Genomic DNA, 17,023 nt, shown 5'->3' on the forward strand with positions numbered 1-17,023 from the left:
TATATATAACTGCTCTGCCATAGTAGGCTCGCTCATAGGCGCTCGGCCATACTAGGCTATGTATCTCGACCATGCTGGGCTCGCTCATAGGCGCTCGGCCACAGTAGGCTCGGTATATAACTTTCCATCTGATCAGAGGTTGCCCAATAGGGGCCTGCCCATCGATTATAGTTCGATGGTAATGAAAATACTGTAATACTGTATATATAGGCTTGCTGCTCTCTTGACTGGAAGAAGACAATACTAAAATTGAATATAGAGTCTCGATAAGGAATAATATTGTAACTTATGAGACTAGAATAGTGTGAATAAATTCATGAATATGAACTTCTCTTTTGTCTCATTACTAACACATGTAGCTACGAGATCATGCCAAAATGAAGGAAGGCTTAGCCTTAACATACCTTATTACAATCTTTCCAATCACCAAGTTGAACTCACCTCTTCGCACCTTAATCTACAAGAATGATAATAATACTATCGTTAAGTTACGAAAGTTACAACTATCACACAACGAACGATAAACTTATTTTGTATTAAAACGGGCAGCATCTCCCCTATAATCCTTACTTCCTCTAAATTCAAGATAACACCAACAATACAAGAACAGAACAATGACAACAGATATATATCATTTTCCAGCCCTATATAAACCATCAAATACTACAAAACAGCCCAACACACCCCAATCTCTTCATACACAAAACGACCACCGTAGTAGTGTTAAATGACCCGAAAATGTTATGACGAACGACCAGCCAACCACCCTACATTTATATGGTGTTTCTACACCCCCTTCCTCCTCCAAAACTCCACAAAACAGTAGTAAAAAACGCAGCCCAACAGCAACACAAAACAGTCCACAAAACAGTCCGCTACAAGTGAATAACTCGAACTCACGGCTTCCGATCACCGTCCCGTGAGTTCTCACAAGTATAGAACGACTTACCATGAATTTATAGAAGAAAAACTGGATGAAAGGGAGCAGTAAACTCACCTTATTTGTTGGATAACTCAGCTCCTATCTTGGTTCTTCAAACTCTAGGTTTTACCTCCAATTAGAACTTGAAAGGGAGAGAAAATCAATTAGGGTTTGTGGGAAATTTTTGGGAGAATTCTTTGCAGAGCTTATGTCTGGTTATTATGATCTATTTTAAGTCTAATATATGAAGAAAATAGGCCTTTAAAAGGCCTCCTTGGACGACCCGAAATGGCCCATTTTTGGGCTTTCATTTAAGCAAGTAGGTGACACACCTACTTGTCACCTAGCAGCTTGTGCAGTATCGCAAACATACCCATATCTCATTACTCCGATGTCATATTGACAAACGGTTTAATGAATTAAAAAATAGACTCATAGATATTTAATTTGATGGGTGGAACACCCCATAACTCTAAGTATATTGGGAGAAAATTGCAGTTACATTTGACCCAAAGTTTCAGTAAAACTTATGAGTGTAACTTGTGATGACTTTCATCGACTTTTGTTCCACAACTCGCTTGACATTAAAACATAACACACAGATGTCATACGACTAATATAAATCATAACATAATCTCCTTATCATGATAATCACCCTAGTCTCACCCCAAAGGTACATGTTATAACATTCCCAACTTGTCGACTTTCGACGAAACATTGTTTTATACAATTGCTTTAGCTTCTGAACTGTCCAACCCTCTTTCTACTTGTTGTTCATGATCTTCAATATTTGTAACCTCATAGGTAACATGATTAACTTACTTTATATACTTTTAAATATTATCTCATTTTTGGTCCTACATTAGTTTGCTTACGACGCATTTTTACGTACAAAAATATAGGGTGTAACATCACTCCCCCTTGGGAACATTCGTCCTCGAATGTTTACTCTTAGAGACTTTGGAAAATTTTGCCAGAGTATCCTTCGTACACTAGGTTAAAACCAACCTGCACGCAGCCAGAAAACATACTATGCATGCCACACATGGCCAATCTTTATAAATAGCAGCAATTTGCCTCACCGACCGTAAATCATAAATATTGAAAGTGAAAAATAAAAGCTTACCTGATGACCTGCTAGCCTGAATAGAGCTGTGTTGTAGCATCCCATCTCGAGCCATATCTTTAGTTTGAAATAGGTGGGGGTATTTAGACTTCATTTCTCCCTCCGATTCCCACGTCATCTCTTCTACATTCTTGCTCCTCCATAAAACCATCACGGAAGCTACCTCCTTATTTCGTAGCTTGCGGATTTGTCGGTCTAGGGTGGCAACTGGAATTTCCTCGTATGACAAGTCCTCTGTAATCTGTACATCATCCATGGGCACCACTTGGGTAGGATCGCCAATGCACTTCCGTAGCATAGATACGTGAAAAACCGGATGGACAGACTCCAATTCTAAGGGCAACTCTAACTCATAAGCTACTTGGCCCACTCTCCGAATGATCCTATAAGGCCCAATATACCGTGGGCTAAGCTTGCCTTTCTTGCCAAACCTCATCACGCCCTTCATAGGTGATACCTTTAAGAATACCCAGTCATTAATCCTGAACTCTAAGTCTCGTCGCCGCATGTCAGAATATGACTTCTGACGACTCTGAGCTGTCAACAGTCGCTCCCGGATAAGCTTTACTTTCTCTATGGCCTGTTGAACCAGGTCTGGCCCATATAACCCAGATTCCCCAACATCAAACCACCCTATAGGAGATCTGCACTTACGCCCATACAAAGCCTCGTACGGAGCCATCTGAATACTGGAGTGGTAACTGTTATTATATGCAAACTCGACAAGAGGTAGATGTTCATCCCAACTTCTTTTAAAATCCAACACACATACTCGTAACATATCCTCGAGCGTCTGAATTGTGCGCTCGGCTTGTCCATCAGTCTGTGGATGAAAAGCTGTGCTGAGATTCACCTGAGTCCCTAGACCTCTCTGAAATGACCTCCAAAAATGTGCTGTAAACTGAGCCCCATGGTCAGATATAATAGAAACTGGTACTCCGTGTAGCCGCACTATCTCCTTAATATATAACTTTGCATAATCTTCTGCTGTATATGTAGATCTGACCGGTAGGAAGTGAGCTGATTTCGTGAGCCTATCGACTATCACCCATATGGAATCGAACTTACGATTAGAACGAGGTAAACCCATGATAAAGTCCATGTTTATCGCCTCCCATTTCCATGTCGGGATCTCTATAGTCTGCATTAGCCCTCCAGGCTTCTGGTGCTCTGCCTTCACTTGCTGGCAACTAGTACATTGGGCGACAAACTCAGCAATGTTCTTCTTCATATCATTCCACCAGTACACATCCTTAATGTCATGATACATCTTCGTTGACCCAGGATGGATGGAATACCATGAATAATGTGCCTCTGACATAATCCTGTCTCGTAGCCCTACTACATCTGGAACACATAAACGACCCCTATATCTGAGAACCCCATCTCCCTTTAGCTCTAACAGTGGCTTCTTCTGCTGCGGAACTCGCTCTCTCAGCTCGACCAACTCTGGGTCCTCGTACTGCCTTTCCTTGACTTCCGCTATGAGGGATGATTTTGTAGTGTTTTGGAGTACAACTCCGCCATCCTTAGAATCTACTAACCGAACCCCCAATGAAGACAATTGATGAATCTCTCTAGCTAATTGTCTTTTCTCAGGATCTACATGTGCTAAGCTACCCATAGATCGGTGACTTAATGCATCTGCTACAACATTAGCTTTCCCTGGATGGTAGAGAATGTTAACATCGTAATCTTTTAATAACTCAAGCCATCGCCTCTGTCGGAAATTCATCTCTTTCTGCTTGAAGATATATTGTAGGCTTTTATGATCAGTAAATACATCAACATGAACACCATATAAATAATGCCGCCATATCTTAAGTGCATGGACAACCGCAGCTAACTCGAGGTCGTGGGTCGGATAATTCCTCTCGTGCTTCCTCAACTGCCTTGAAGCATACACAATTACCTTCCCATGTTGCATCAGGACACATCCTAACCCGACACCTGATGCATCACAATACACGGCATAACCCTCTAGACCCTCTGGAAGTGTTAGAACTGGAGCTGAGGTCAACCTGTTCTTAAGCTCTTGGAAACTCCGCTCACAAGCCTCTGTCCATTGAAACTTAGTTTCTTTCTGTGTCAACTTTGTCAATGGTGCCGAAAGGGAAGAAAAACCCTCTACGAACCTCCGATAGTATCCTGCTAAGCCTAGAAAGCTACGAACCTCTGTCGGAGTGGTAGGTCTAGGCCAAGATTTCACGGCCTCAATCTTCTTAGTGTCCACCTTTATCCCTTCATCTGATACAATATGCCCCAAGAATGCTACAGACTTCAACCAGAACTCACATTTAGAAAACTTAGCATACAACTTACGATCACGGAGGGTTTGGAGTACCGCTCGCAGGTGGTCCGCATGCTCATCCTCTGAACAGGAATAAACCAGAATATCATCAATAAATACTATCACGAACAGATCTAAAAATGGCCGGAATAGGCTATTCATCAAGTCCATAAATACAGCGGGTGCATTAGTCAACCCGAAGGACATGACAAGGAACTCGAAGTGGCCATATCAGGTCCGGAAGGCTGTCTTCGGAATATCTTTTTCCCGAACTCTGACCTGGTGGTACCCCGACCTCAAATCTATCTTTGAAAAGCATCTAGCCCCCTACAACTGATCAAACAAGTCATCGATCCTTGGAAGTGGATACTTATTCTTAATAGTTACCTTGTTCAGCTGCCTATAATCGATACACATCCTTAGCGAGCCATCTTTCTTCCGCATAAATAGTACTGGTGCACCCCAAGGTGAGGTACTGGGCCTGATGTAACCTTTCTCCAGCAAATCTTTTAACTGCTCCTTCAACTCCTTCAATTCGCCAGGTGCCATTCTATACGGAGGGACGGATATTGGTTGAGTTCCTGGAAGCAAATCGATGCTAAAATCAATCTCTCGCTCTGGAGGAATACCTGGAAGCTCATCTGGAAATACATCTGCATACTCTTTGACTACGGGAATAGACTGAAGTGTAGGTATCTCAGCATCTGCATCTCTAACTCGCACAATATGATAAATGCACCCTTTTGCGATCATTTTCCTCGCCTTCAGATAGGAAATAAACCTACCTCTGGGTGTTGGTGTATTACCTACCCATTCAAGGACTGGCTCACCCGGAAATTGAAATCTGGCTGCCTTTGCTCGGCAATCAACTGTGGCATAGCAAGCTGCCAACCAGTCCATGCCCATGATAGCATCAAAATCCATCATCTCTAGCTCAACTAGGTCAGCTGAGGTCTGACGACTACAAATTGTCACCGTACAACCTCGGTAAACCCGTCTAGCAATAATCGATTCTCCAACCGGTGTAGATACCGCAAAAGGATCACTTAGTATTTCGGGCACTATACCAAACTTCCTCGCGACAAATGGGGTAATATACGATAAAGTAGATCCTGGGTCTATCAAAGCATAAGCATCATGAGAGCAAATGGTTAATATACCTGTCACAACGTCTGGTGAAGACTCCTGGTCCTGTCGACCCGCTAAAGCATAGATACGGTTCTGATTACCACTTGAACTGGAACCTCTACCTCTGCCCCGACCTCTACCAGCCGAAGACTGAGACTCGCGCCTCGAAGGATGCACGGACATAGATGATCCTGTTGCTGAACTCGCTGGTTGTGCCATTCCCCCCGAATCTCTATTTGGGCAATCTCGCATCATATGTCCTGGACGCCCACATATATAACAAGCATCAGAACCTGCTCGGCATTGGCCCAAGTGTCCTCTACCACAGATGTCACACCGTGGAGGAAATGACCATGTCTGCGCAGATCCTCGCTGTCGCTGCAAACCCGACGCCCGTGAGCTCTCACCTGGTCCTGACTGATTATAGCCGTCATACCTGTAACCCTGTAACTGAGGTGGTGGAGGCCTAGGTGGCCGTCCGAAGTACTGGGTCCTATAACTACCCTGATATTGCTCCTGAGACCTGGGAAATCTCATCCTCTTACGTTGCCCTTGCTCAGCCCTCTCTGTACCCTGCTGCCGATGCCTACCCCTTTCTATATTCTGGGCGAATGCCTAAATCCGGGAGATATCCATACTATCCTGCAATGCAGCGGTGGCACATGCCTCGGTTAACTCTGGGGCTAACCCTGCTATAAACCTGTGAATCCTGTCCCGCATAGTAGCAACTATGGATGGTGCATATCTGGCCAATGAGTCAAAACGGAGACTATACTCTCGAACACTCATATTACCCTACTTGAGGGCTAGAAACTGATCGACTCGAGCCTGTCGGATCTCCCGTGGTAAGTACTGGTCAAGGAAGGCATCTGAAAAATTCTCCCAAATAGCTGGAGGTGCATCACGTCCCCTGGACCTCTCCCATCCCTCATACCAAAGGATGGCTATATCTCGGAGTCGAAAAGCTGCTAGCTCAACTGCCTCTTTCTCCGTGGCATGCATAACATGAAAGATCCTGTGAAGCTGATCTATGAAATCCTGCGGGTCCTCCCTCTGATCTGTCCCCGTGAACTCTAGGGGACTCAAAGAAATAAACTCTCGGACCCTTGAACTCCCAGACCCCTCAGAAGTTCCTGCACTAGCTGATGCCCTAGCCTGTTGCTGGGTAGCTACCAACTGTGTCAACAAATGCACCGCACTCCTTAAGTCCTGATCTGATGGAAGTGGAGGGGGAACTGGATGTGCGGTTTCCTTAGGAATCTCCGTAGTTGGTGGAGGAGCCGGTAATGGCTGAGTAGGGGTCTCACCTTGAGCCTTAGACTGGGCCCCATCTACTGGGGGTACCCTACTGGTCCCCTCACCTGCTGCTGTATCTCTCCTCTAGCTAGCCGTAGTCTTCCTAGTCACCGTCATCTGTGCATGCAAACACCAACACATAAGTTTAATTCAAATTTCCTATAACTCAGTTCTATAGCACGATTTAGATTTCAAAGAAGGGTAACCAACTCCTAAGTGCCCTGTAGTTCCCTGCTTATATAATGTGGTGCACAACACATCTATAAACAAGACCCTACTAGACACGGCTTGTAGACTTCCTAGGATAGAACTGCTCTGATACCAAGTTTGTCACACCCCGAACCTAGGAGCGAGACAAGCACCCGGTGCCTCACCTAACCTGGCGTACCAAATTGCGACTAAGGGACTCTGAACATATAATGTCATACTTTGGCCATGGGGCCACCTTGCAAGACAATTTGCGAAGCAAAATATAAAACTGAATGGAAACTAGCGCTAACTAAACATCAATATAAAGGTAGGCCGACAAGGCCGTCATAGCTACTACAGCTGACAAACCATCAAATATACATACTAGGCCTACAAACCCAACATACTGCACTAACCAACAGGATATGTCTACAAGCCTCTACTGATAAATGTATTGTGATCGGAACAGAGCCCTGACCTACCCATATTATATATATAAATACATACATAAGATGCACACAAAAACCTAGACCCGATAACTCCGAAGGATGTGGAGCTTACCGATCAGGCTAAACTCTGGAAACGCCTACTGAGGAGGTCTACTCGTCTGTCTATCTGAACCTGCATGCATGAAATGCAGCGTCCCCGGAAAAAGGGACGTCAGTACGAAATAATGTACCGAGTATGTAAGGCAATAACATACCTGAAAATCGAAACTGAACTGATAATATAATAACTGGAAGTAACTGGGAGTCAAAGATGATCTGGAGATATACTTACCTGCTGATAGTGACTAAACTCCTTCAATATAGTAAGTAAAATAATTGTATGGCCTTATAAGGCTCGGTATATATAACTGCTCTGCCATAGTAGGCTCGCTCATAGGCGCTCGGCCATACTAGGCTATGTATCTCGACCATGCTGGGCTCGCTCATAGGCGCTCGGCCACAGTAGGCTCGGTATATAACTTTCCATCTGATCAGAGGTTGCCCAATAGGGGCCTGCCCATCGATTATAGCTCGATGGTAATGAAAATACTGTAATACTGTATATATAGGCTTACTGCTCTCTTGACTGGAAGAAGACAATACTAAAATTGAATATAGAGTCTCGATAAGAAATAATATTGTAACTTATGAGACTAGAATAGTGTGAATAAATTCATGAATATGAACTTCTCTTTTTGTCTCATTACTAACACATGTAGCTACGAGATCATGCCAAAATGAAGGAAGGCTTAGCCTTAACATACCTTATTACAATCTTTCCAATCACCAAGTTGAACTCACCTCTTCGCACCTTAATCTACAAGAATGATAATAATACTATCGTTAAGTTACGAAAGTTACAACTATCGCACAACGAATGACAAACTTATTTTGTATTAAAACGGGCAGCATCTCCCCTATAATCCTTACTTCCTCCAAATTAAAGATAACACCAAAAATACAAGAACAGAACAATGACAACATATATACATCATTTTCCAGCCCTATATACACCATCAAATACTACAAAACAGCCCAACACACCCCAATCTCTTCATACACAAAACGACCACCTTAGTAGTATCAAACGACCCGAAAATGTTATGACGAACGACCAGCCAACCACCCTACATTTATATGGTGTTTCTACACCCCCTTCCTCCTCCAAAACTCCACAAAACAGTAGTAAAACACGCAGCCCAACAGCAACACAAAACAGTCCACAAAACAGTCCGCTACAAGTGAATAACTCGAACTCACGGCTTTTGATCACCGTCCCGTGAGTTCTCACAAGTATAGAACGACTTACCATGAATTTATAGAAGAAAAACTGGATGAAAGGGAGCTGTAAACGCTCCTTATTTGTTGGATAACTCAGCTCCTATCTTGGTTCTTCAAACTCTAGGTTTTACCTCCAATTAGAACTTGAAAGGGAGAGAAAATCAATTAGGGTTTGTGGGAAATTTTTGGGAGGATTCTTTGTAGAGCTTATGTCTGGTTATTATGCTCTATTTTAAGTCTAATATATGAAGAAAATAGGCCTTTAAAAGGCCTCCTTGGACGACCCAAAATGGCACATTTTTGGGCTTTCATTTAAGCAAGTAGGTGACACACCTACTTGTCACCTAGCTGCTTGCGCAGTATCGCAAAAATGCCCATATTGCATTACTCCGATGTCATATTGATAAACGGTTTAATGCATTGGAAAATAGACTCATAGATCTTTAATTTGATGGGTGGAACACCCCATAAATCTAAGTATATTGAGAGACAATTGCAGTTACATTTGACCCAAAGTTTCAGTAAAACTTATGAGTGTAACTTGTGATAACTTTCATCGACTTTTGTTCCACAACTCGCTTGACATTAAAACATAACACACGGATGTCATACGACTAATATAAATCATAACATAATCTCCTTATCATGTTAATCACCCTAGTCTCACCCCAAAGTTACATGTTATAACATTCCCAACTTGTCGACTTTCGACGAAACATTGTTTTATACAATTGCTTTAGCTTCTGAACTGTCCAACCCTCTTTGTACTTGTTGTTCATGATCTTCAATATTTGTAACCTCATAGGTAACATGATTAACTTACTTTATATACTTTTAAATATTATCTCATTTTTGGTCCTACATTAGTTTGCTTATGACGCATTTTTACGTACAAAAATATAGGGTGTAACAAGAAAATTGAAAGGTAGTGAATGAGACCTCACAAGTCTATAGAATACCAGCAGTACGGAGTATCCTCTGACACCTGTCCAAAAATTCCTGAGCATCATCTCTCTCTGTGCCACTGAAAGGTGGTGGCTGGAGTCTCCCATACCTCTCCAACCTACGCTGATCATCCTCAGGCATAGTAGGAATCACATAATCCTGAGCAACTACAACCGGCTGGGCTGGTGGTGCCTCCGGTGTCTGAAGTCCCTGAATAACCTCCTCGGGTGTGCGAGCGACGGGAGTCTGAGTGCCTCCCCTGGCTTGAGAAGTGGTTGAGGCCGTCGAAATAGAGACCGCCTGAGCAAGGCCAGTACACGCTGTCAGAATCTGAGCTTGAGACTCCTGAAGGCCTGGAATCACAATAGGCACAAGTGGTGCTTGAGTTGGTGCGTCAACAACTGGAACCTGGTCCTGATCTGGGACAACCGGTGGATCTACAGTTACTGCCCCAGCTGTTGTACCGGCTGCACCTCTGCCCTAACCACAGCCTCTACTGCGGCCTCGGCCTCTCACGGCCCTGGCTAGTGGTACTGGTGGTTGGCCCTCCTGACCGGTAGCACGAGTCCTCACAATCTGTGAGAGAATGAAATAACAGATGTTTAATTACTAGAATCAACAAATTCGCACGACAAGAATTCAAGAACGTGAAGTTTCCTAAAGGTTCTGCAGCCTCTCGAACATAAGTACAGATGTCTCCGTACCGATCCGCAAGACTCTACTAAACCCGCTCATGACTCGTGAGACCTATGTAACTGTCACGCCCCGAACCTAGGAGCGATACAAGCACCCGGTGCCTCACCTAACCTGGCGTACCAAATTGCGACTAAGGGACTCTGAACACATAATGTCATACTTTGGCCATGGGGCCACCTTGCAAGACAATTTGCGAAGCAAAATATAGAACTGAATGGAAACTAGCGCTAACTAAACATCAATATAAAGCTAGGCTAAAAAGGCCGTCATAGCTACTACAGCTGACAAACCACCAAATTATACATACCAGGCCTACAAACCCAACATACTGCACTAACCAACAGGATATGTCTACAAGCCTCTACTGATAGATGTACTATGATCGGAACAGGACCTCGACCTACCCATATTATATATATAAATACATACATAAGATGCACACAAAAACCTAGACCCGATAACTCCGAAGGATGTGGAGCTTACCGATCAGGCTAAACTCTGGAAACACCTACTGAGGAGGTCTACTCGTCTGTCTATCTGAACCTGCATGCATGAAATACAGCGTCCCCGGAAAAGGGACGTCAGTACGAAATAATGTACCGAGTATGTAAGGCAATAACATAACTAAAAATTGAAACTGAACTGATAATATAATAACTGGAAGTAACTGGGAGTCAAAGATGATCTGGAGATATACTTACCTGCTGATAGTGACTAAACTCCTTCAATATAGTAAGTAAAATAAATGTCCGGCCCTATAAGGCTCGGTACGTGTAAATGCTCGGCCGTAGTAGGCTCGCTCATAGGCGCTCGGCCATACTGGGCTCTGTATCTCGGCCATCCTGGGCTCGCTCATAGGCGCTCGGCCACAGTAGGCTCGGTATATGTAACTTACCATCTGATCAGAGGTTGCCCAATAGGGGCCTGCCCACCGATTATAGCTCGATGGTGGTGAAAATAGTGTAATACTGTATATATATATATAGACCCTCTGCTCTCTTGACTGAATAAAGACAAAACTAAACTGAATATGAAGTCCCGATAAGGAATAATATTGTAACTTATGAGACTAGAATAATGTGAATAAATTCATGAATACGAACTTCTCTTTATGTCTCATTATTAACACATGTAGCTACGAGATCATGCCAAAATGAAGGAAGGGCTTAGCCTTAACATACCTTATCACAATCTCTCCAATCACCAAGTTGAACTCACCTCTTTTCACCTTAATCTACAAGAATGATAATAATACTATCATTAAGTTACGAAAGGTACAACTATCGCACAACGAACGACAAACTTATTTTGTATTAAAACGGGCAGCATCTCCCCTATAATCCTTACTTCCTCCAAATTCAAGATAATACCAAAAATACAAGAACAGAACAATAAGAACATATATACATCATTTTCCAGCCCTATATACACCATCAAATACTACAAAACAGCCCAACACACCCCAATCTCTTCGTACACAAAACGACCACCGTAGTAGTGTCAAACGACCCAAAAATGTTATGACGAACGACCAGCCAACCACCCTACATTTATATGGTGTTTATAAACCCCCTTCCTCCTCCAAAACTCCACAAAATAGTAGTAAAACACGCAGCCCAACAGCAACACAAAACAGTCCACAAAACAGTCCGCTACAAGTGAATAACTCGAACTCACGGCTTCCGATCACCGTCCCGTGAGTTCTTACAAGTATAGAACGACTTACCATGAATTTGCAGAAGAAAAATTGGATGAAAGAGATCAGTAAACTCACCTTATTTGTTGGATAACTCAGCTCTTATCTTGGTTCTTCAAACTCTAGGTTTTACCTCCAATTAGAACTTGAAAGGGAGAGAAAATCTATTAGGATTTGTGGGAAATTTTTGGGAGGATTCTTTGCAGAGCTTATGTCTGGTTATTATGCTCTATTTTAAGTCTAATATATGAAGAAAATAGGCCCTTAAAAGGCCTCTTTGGACGACCCGAAATGGCCCATTTTTGGGCTTTCATTTAAGCAAGTAGGTGACACACCTACTTGTCACCTAGCAGCTTGCGCAGTATCGCACAAATGCCCATATCTTTCTACTCCAATGTCGTATTGACAAACGGTTTAATGCATTGGAAAATAGACTCATAGATCTTTAATTTGATGGGTGGAACACCCCATAACTCTAAGTATATTGGGAGAAAATCGCAGTTACATTTGACCCAAAGTTTCAGTAAAACTTATGAATGTAACTTGTGATGACTTTCATCGACTTTTGTTCCACAACTCGCTTGACTTCAAAACATAAACATAACACACGGATGTCATACGACTAATATAAATAATAACATAATCTCCTTATCATGTTAATCACCCTAGTCTCACCCCAAAGGTACATGTTATAACATTTCCAACTTGTCGACTTTCGACGAAACATTATTTTATTTAATTGCTTTAGCTTCTGAACTGTCCAACCCTCTTTGTACTTGTTGTTCATGATCTTCAATATTTGTAATCTCAGAGGTAACATGATTAACTTACTTTATATACTTTTAAATATTATCTCATTTTTGGTCCTACATTAGTTTGCTTACGACGCATTTTTACGTACGAAAATATAGGGTGTAACATCACTCCCCCTTTGGGAACATTCGTCCTCGAATGTTTACTCTTAGAGACTTTGGAAAATTTGGCCAAAGTATCCTTCGTACACTAGGTTAAAACCAACCTGCACGTAGCCAGAAACATACTATGCATGCCACACATGGCCAATCTTTATAAATAGCAGCAATTTGCCTCACCGACCGTAAATCATAAATATTGAAAGTGAAAAATAAATGCTTACCTGATGACCTGCTAGCCTACATAGAGCTATGTTGTAGCGTCCCATCTCGAACCATATCTTCTATTTGAAATAGGTGGGGGTATTTAGACTTCATTTCTTCCTCCGATTCCCACGTCATCTCTTCTACATTCTTGCTCCTCCATAAAACCTTTACGGAAGCTACCTCCTTATTTCGTAGATAGCGGATTTGTCGGTCTAGGATCTCAACTGGAATTTCCTCGTATGACAAGTCCTCTGTAATCTGTACATCATCCGTGGGCACCACTCGGGTAGGATCGCCAATGCACTTCCGTAGCATAGATACGTGAAAAACCGGATGGACAGACTCCAATTCTGAGGGAAACTCTAACTCATAAGCTACTTGGCCCACTCTCCAAATGATCCTATAAGGCCCAATATACCGTGGGCTAAGCTTGCCTTTCTTGCCAAACCTCATCACGCCCTTCATAGGTGATACCTTTAAGAATACCCAGTCATTAATCCTGAACTCTAAGTCTCGTCGCCGCACGTCAGAATATGACTTCTGACGACTCTGAGCTATCAACAGTCGCTCCCGGATAACCTTTACTTTCTCTATGGCCTGCTGAACCAGGTCTGGCCCATGTAACCCAGATTCTCCAATATCAAACCACCCTATAGGAGATCTGCACTTACGCCCATACAAAGCCTCGTACGGAGCCATCTGGATACTGGAGTGGTAACTGCTATTATATGCAAACTCGATAAGAGGTAGATGTTCATCCCAACTTCTTTTAAAATCCAACACACATACTCGTAACATATCCTCGAGCGTCTGAATTGTGCGCTCGGCTTGTCCATCAGTCTGTGGATGAAAAGCTGTGCTGAGATTCACCTGAGTCCCTAGACCTCTCTGAAATGACCTCCAAAAATGTGCTGTAAACTGAGCCCCACGGTCAGATATAATAGAAACTGGTACTCCGTGTAGCCGCACTATCTCCTTAATATATAACTTTGCATAATCTTCTGCTATATATGTAGATCTGACCGGTAGGAAGTGAGCTGATTTTGTGAGCCTATCGACTATCACCCATATGGAATCGAACTTACGATTAGAACGAGGTAAACCCGTGATAAAGTCCATGTTTATCGCCTCCCATTTCCATGTCGGGATCTTTATAGTCTGCATTAGCCCTCCAGGCTTCTGGTGCTCTACCTTCACTTGCTGGCAACTAGTACATTGGGCGACAAACTCAGCAATGTTCTTCTTCATATCGTTCCACCAGTACACATCCTTAATGTCATGATACATCTTCGTCGACCCAGGATGGATGGAATACCATGAATAATGTGCCTCTGACATAATCCTGTCTCGTAGCCCTGCTACATCTGGAACACACAAACGACCCCTATATCTGAGAACCCCATCTCCCTTTAGCTCTAATAGTGGCTTCTTCTGCTGCGGAACTCGCTCTCTCAACAACTCTGGGTCCTCGTACTGCCTTTCCTTGACTTCCGCTATGAGGGATGATTTTGTAGTGTTTTGGAGTACAACTCCACCATCCTCAGAATCTACTAACCGAACCCCCAATGAAGACAATTGATGAATCTCTCTAGCTAATTGTCTTTTCTTGGGCTCTACATGTGCTAAGCTACCCATAGATCGGCGACTTAAGGCATCTGCTACAACATTAGCTTTCCCTGGATGGTAGAGAATGTTAACATCGTAATCTTTCAATAACTCAAGCCATCGCCTCTGTCGCAAATTCAACTCTTTCTGCTTGAAGATATATTGTAGGCTTTTATGATCAGTAAATACATCAACATGAACACCATATAAATAATGCCGCCATATCTTAAGTGCATGGACAACCGCAGCTAACTCGAGGTCGTGGGTCGGATAATTCCTCTCGTGCTTCCTCAACTGCCTTAAAGCATACGCAATTACCTTCCCATGTTGCATCAGGACACATCCTAACCCGACACCTGATGCATCACAATACACGGCATAACCCTCTAGACCCTCTGGAAGTGTTAGAACTGGAGCTGAGGTCAACCTGTTCTTAAGCTCTTGGAAACTCCGCTCGCAAGCCTCTGTCCATTGAAACTTAGTTTCTTTCTGTGTCAACTTCGTCAATGGTGCCGAAAGGGAAGAAAAACCCTCTACGAACCTCCGATAGTATCCTGCTAAGCATAGAAAGCTACGAACCTCTGTCGGAGTGGTAGGTCTAGGCCAAGATTTCACGGCCTCAATCTTCTGAGTGTCCACCTTTATCCTTTCATCTGATACAATATGCCCCAAGAATGCTACAGACTTCAACCAGAACTCACATTTAGAAAACTTAGCATACAACTTACGATCACGGAGGATTTGGAGTACCGCTCGTAGGTGGTCCGCATGCTCATCCTCTGAACGGGAATAAACCAGAATATCATCAATAAATACTATCACGAACAGATCTAAAAATGGCCGGAATAGGCTATTCATCAAGTCCATAAATACAGCGGGTGCATTAGTCAACCCGAAGGACATGACAAGGAACTCGAAGTGGCCATATCGGGTCCTGAAGGCTGTCTTCGGAATATCTTTTTCCCGAACTCTGACCTGGTGGTACCCCGACCTCAAATCTATCTTTGAAAAGCATCTAGCCCCCTACAACTGATCAAACAAGTCATCGATCCTTGGAAGTGGATACTTATTCTTAATAGTTACCTTGTTCAGCTGCCTATAATCGATACACATCCTCAGCGAGCCGTCTTCCTTTCGCACAAATAGTACTGGTGCACCCCAAGGTGAGGTACTGGGCCTGATGTAACCTTTCTCCAGCAAATCTTTTAACTGCTCCTTCAACTCCTTCAATTCTCCAGGTGCCATTCTATACGGAGGAACGGATATTGGTTGAGTTCCTGGAAGCAAATTGATGCTAAAATCAATCTCTCGCTCTGGAGGAATACCTGGAAGCTCATCTGGAAACACATCTGCATACTCTTTGACTACGGGAATAGACTGAAGTGTAGGTATCTCAGCATCTGCATCTCTAACTCGCACAATATGATAAATGCACCCTTTTGCGATCATTTTCCTCGCCTTCAGATAGGAAATAAACCTACCTCTGGGTGTTGGTGTATTACCTACCCATTCAAGGACTGGCTCACCCGAAAAATGAAATTTGGCTGCCTTTGCTCGGCAATCAACTGTGGCATAGCAAGCTGCCAACCAGTCCATGCCCATGATAGCATCAAAATCCATCATCTCTAGCTCAACTAGGTCACCTGAGGTCTGACGACTACAAATTGTCACCGTACAACCTCGGTAAACCCGTCTAGCAATAATCGATTCTCCGACCGGTGTAGATACAGCAAAAGGATCACTTAGTATTTCAGGCACTCTACCAAACTTCCTCGCGACAAATGGGGTAATATACGATAAAGTAGATCCTGGGTCTATCAAAGCATAAGCATCGTGAGAGCAAATGGTTAATATACCTGTCACAACGTCTGGTGAAGACTCCTGGTCCTGTCGACCCGCTAAAGCATAGATACGGTTCTGATTACCACTTGAACTGGAACCTCTACCTCTGCCCCGACCTCTACCAGCCGAAGACTGAGACTCGCACCCTGAAGGATGCACGGACATAGATGATCCTGTTGCTGAACTCGCTGATTGTGCCATTCCCCCCGAATCTCTATTTGGGCAATCTCGCATCATATGCCCTGGACGCCCATATGTATAACTAGCATCAGAACCTGCTCGGCATTGGCCCAAGTGTCCTCTACCACAGATGTCACACCGTGGAGGAAATGACCATGTCTGCGCAGATCCTCGCTGTCACTACAAACCCGATGCCCGTGAGCTCTCACCTGGTCCTGACT

This window comes from Nicotiana tabacum, chromosome 22 (assembly GCF_000715075.1).
Source record: "Nicotiana tabacum cultivar K326 chromosome 22, ASM71507v2, whole genome shotgun sequence".
In the NCBI taxonomy this organism is placed as follows: domain Eukaryota; kingdom Viridiplantae; phylum Streptophyta; class Magnoliopsida; order Solanales; family Solanaceae; genus Nicotiana; species Nicotiana tabacum.